This window comes from Eleutherodactylus coqui, chromosome 5, assembly GCF_035609145.1.
Source record: "Eleutherodactylus coqui strain aEleCoq1 chromosome 5, aEleCoq1.hap1, whole genome shotgun sequence".
Taxonomy (NCBI): Eukaryota; Metazoa; Chordata; class Amphibia; order Anura; family Eleutherodactylidae; genus Eleutherodactylus; species Eleutherodactylus coqui.
Genome location: NC_089841.1, coordinates 219,467,465 through 219,471,967, shown reverse-complemented (window position 1 = coordinate 219,471,967; position 4,503 = coordinate 219,467,465). Strand labels below are relative to the sequence as shown.

Sequence of the window (4,503 nt, the reverse complement as noted above, 5' to 3'; positions counted from 1 at the left end):
TGTGTGTGTGTACGTGTGTGTACACGCACACGTGTGTGTGTGTGTGTGTACGTGTGTGTACACGCACACGTGTGTGTGTGTGTGTGTACGTGTGTGTACACGCACACGTGTGTGTGTGTGTGTACGTGTGTGTACACGCACACGTGTGTGTGTGTGTGTGTACGTGTGTGTACACGCACACGTGTGTGTGTGTGTGTGTGTGTACGTGTGTGTACACGCACACGTGTGTGTGTGTGTGTGTACGTGTGTGTACACGCACACGTGTGTGTGTGTGTACGTGTGTGTACACGCACACGTGTGTGTGTGTGTGTACGTGTGTGTACACGCACACGTGTGTGTGTGTGTACACGCACACGTGTGTGTGTGTGTACACGCACACGTGTGTGTGTGTGTGTACGTGTGTGTACACGCACACGTGTGTGTGTGTACGTACACGCACACGTGTGTACACGCACACGTGTGTGTACACGCACACGTGTGTGTGTGTACGTGTGTGTACACGCACACGTGTGTGTGTGTGTGTGTACGTGTGTGTACACGCACACGTGTGTGTGTACACGCACGTGTGTGTATGTATATATAATATATGATTCTTCTGACCAGGTTGGGGGAGTAGTGGTCAATGTAAGTGGGTAGAGCGGATCTAGGGTTCAGTAATACTGGTGGGATGTGACTGTTAACCTGCTGATTTTTCGTTATTTCCTGCAGATCTGACGTCCTTGAGAATGGGAAGGCTGGCGGACAATGAAGAGACCCTCGACGTTCAGCAATCTTGAAACCCTTCGTTTTATGGACTGCTTTTTGCCTGTGACTCGCCTTTTTTTTTTTTATAAGCTTTTTGGAGTATCCTGAAAAACTGCGCAATATTTTACACCGATTGAGTAAACAGAAAAGATCCCCAAACACAGCGGCCTTTGTTTTATCTGGGAATGACACTTGGTGTAAAATCCACATTTTTAATAAATAATAAAACGTGATTTGAATTTGTTTTTTTGTTTTACCTTATTTATGTTTTTAACTCCTGATTACCCACGCTGTAAAGCCGGCTGCGACGAGCTCCGCCATGGAATTCCGGGGTGGAGCCCATCACGGCAGCCCCAAGAGACCCCAATACTTACCTCTGGTTCCGGAGTCCCGCATGACGCCTCAGTGCGCATGGGCAATAGAGCGTGAGACGCACCGTAGCGGCATGTGACGCGGCTGGCGGTAGGCGTAGAGGCGGTTTCACGCTATTTTCCGCTGTGCTACAGCGGAAAATAGCGTGAATGGACGGCTTCCACAGACTGCAATGAAAGCCGTCCGCGCGTATACCCGCGGCAATTAGAGCATGCCGTGGGTGAGGACGGGTGATTTTACGGTGCGGAATTCCGCTGTGAAATTACGCACCGTAAGCATTGAGCTATTAGGTTGAATACCGTGTTTCCCCGAAAGTAAGACATATGTCTTACTTTTGGTGAAACACGGGGGTATTGCCGCCTCCCTCTCATCTACGGTAGCTGCGCGCCGCCTCCTGCCCACTTCCGCGCCGCCCCCCCCCCCCCCCCCCCCTCCATACGTCACCGCGTCTGCCGCCTTTGGCCTCATGTCCACGGGGAAAATGTAGCATCTGCAGCGGGTCCCTCCTGCCCCGCGGACATGAGCGCTGAAAATAGGAATAAATCAGAATTAACTTACCTCTCACAGGCTCCGGATACTTCCTTCGCTGCGGCGTCATCTTGTCTCGTCGCGGCCAGATCTTCTTTCTTCGGCTCGGCGGATGTGCATGATGACGTCGGTGACGTGCCCCGCACATGCGCCGGGCCGAAGCAAAATGATCCGGCCGCGACTGAGAGAAGATGGCGCCGCGGCGAAGAGAAGAACCGGAGCGTGTGAGTACAATTTGATTTTTGTGTCCCGGGAGACCCACATGAAAATGGAGCATGGTCCAGATTTTTTCATGCTCCATTTTCCAATATAAGACATACCCCGAAAGTAAGACATAGTGGGGCTTTTGGGGATAAAAAGAAAGTAAGACACGTCTTACTTTCGGGGAAACACGGTAGATCCGTCTGTGGGAAGGAGCCTTAAGGCCTCATGTCCACTAGCAAAATGGAATTGCGGTTTCCGCAGCGGATTTGCCCCTAGGGAATCATTGGCCATCCGTGGTCCATTAAACTGATTTTTGCACCCGCGGATGGAATTTTAATAGAATTGCGTTTTTCATGCGTGGGAGGAAAAAACCGCGGCATGCTCCACTTTACCGCGGATCGGCCACATTGCTATCACATTGACAGCAATGTGTGCAGATATCTGCATGAAAATTATACAATTGAAAGCTGATTCTACGCGGATTGTATTTTTCCAGTGGACATGAGGCCTAAGGCCGCCTGCAGACGGCCGTGTCGCATCCAGCTGCTCGCAACGGGACCCGACCTGAGCGCCTGCAGAGAGCAGTGCGGAACTCGCCCGCTCCCGCAGCTCTGTCTCATGTGCCAGCAGACGGCACATGCGCAGAGTCGGCAGCCAGCGAGTGACGTTTATGTCCGGGGCTCTGCGAACCCCGCACAGAATTAGAGCATGGCGCGGTTTGTTTTCTGCGCGTGATTTCGCGTAGACAAACCACGGCCTTCTGCATAGGATTGCGTATTGAAATGCAATCCTATGCAGGCGTGTACAGCCGGAAATGTACGGTGCTGCATCTGGCATAGACTGAAGTGGCAGCGGTGCGCACTCGTCATCAGCTGATTGGCAGGGATTCTGGGAGGCAGATCACCACTTCACTGCGCATAGATCATCAGTACTGGAGTCCCAGGGAACCCTTTTAACCCCTTGCCACCGCAGCACGTGAATGTATGTATATGTTAGGAAGCAGCTTTCTGGAATGGACTTGCATTTGCATCCTACAGATCTGAGCCCACACCATCTACTGCTGAAGACTGTTGCTAATGACAGTTGGCCTCCCGCAGCCACAGAGGGGATGGGTGAGACAACAGATTCCCGCTGTTAACCCTTTCCAGTCCAATGTCGGCCCTGCCCCGACATCATAATTTCCCTCCACAGCTCCAATGTCGGGGCAGGCCCTACACTGCAGTGCAGGAGTGGATCTGCACCCGATCGTCAGGCACATCGGGTGCAGATGCACTCCTGCACTGGTCCTCATCGAGGACCCCCGAGGATAAGGCAGAAAGGGATTTTAATCCTTTCTGCCTTCTCCTTTACACATTACTTAGCGCTATGTAATGCATAGATTCTGGCCGGCGATCATGTGACCGCCGGTGTTACCTGACCCCAGCAGTCACATGATCGCCGAACCGGGAGGCAGAAGGAGAGTACTGAAGACGCCGGACAGGTAAGCAGGTCCCTCCCTGCACCCTCCTGAACTCTGTCAGCTCAGGAGGGTGCAGGGAAAGTGTATTTTTTCTCACCCATTCTCCCCAGAACCAATTTATTTGGAGCTGGGGAGAATGGGTGAGAAAAAATAAGTGGATTGGAAAGGGTTAATGCTTTGCATGCAACGATTGCTCTTATTTCATTAGGTTTTTGTATGTAATCAGATATACTTCAGTCTAAGCCGACCTGAGTATAAGCCAAGGTACCAACTTTTACCCCAAAAACCTGGGGTCAATTATTGACTTGAGTATAAGCCAAGGGGTAATATTAGGTACCTTGGCTAACACTGGGATCGGCTATACTCGAGTATGCATTGTGGCTGCTGCTACAGGCCAAGTGGGCAGTATTGTCCAGGTCTCCTGGACTCATGGTTAGTGTGGGGACTAGCGGTATAACCAGGAGCTTAGAAGTTCGCCCGCTAGCTTCACGTTTTGTCTACAATGTCAAGTAATACCTGTTCTTTATAATCAGCCTATCTGTTAGTAGTGGTTGCATTTTTGGCTTCTGTATGCAGTGTTTTCTATCTCTGTGTATTCTGTTCCGTCTGTTATATGCCATGCGTGTGTCCTGTTCTGTGGCTCCTAGGATCAGCTATGGCCCAGTTCCGAAGACCACTGGGCCGCCCTCTTATTTGGGGATGTATATGCTTAGGTTGGGCCACTGTCGACACCCCCCCCCCCCCCCAGGGGTATCCATTTTGGGGTGTCAGTGCACATGAAAATGATGATTTTTGGTGGAAAAAAATTTAGAATAGCACATTAGCCGAAATAAAGCCTTATTATAATTTTTTTTTATCATAATTCCATTAATTCCTGAAAATGTGTGATCTAAATACTCCTCACACCACTCAGTGAACATAAAGGGGTGTACTTTGTAAAATAGGGTCATTTTAGGGGGTATGTATTCTGACACCCACGAGCCTTTGCAATCTTGGCTCGGTGGAGAAAAAAGGATTTAGCAAAATGAGGAAAAATGAGGTTCAACTTGAATGTCTCCTAAATGGTTCCAAACAAAAGGATGTTTTTGCAAATGTGCGTCCAGAATAAAGTGAACAGATGGAAATATATGTTGGCAAAGATTTGTAGAGTATGCTGCACATATGAGATATAACATTTGCAAATGTTAAAAAATTAC

General features: G+C 49.7%; 1 long non-coding RNA gene across 1 annotated transcript in view; it reads left to right on the top strand.

The window, feature by feature from the left end:
* LOC136627063 (uncharacterized) overlaps positions 1–964 on the top strand; it is a 5,474-nt gene extending 4,510 nt beyond the window's left edge. Inside the window, exon 3 of the long non-coding RNA XR_010792744.1 lies at positions 709–964. This is a non-coding gene — a long non-coding RNA (uncharacterized lncRNA). The remainder of the gene's footprint in view (positions 1–708) is intronic.
* Positions 965–4,503: the final 3,539 nt, after the last annotated feature.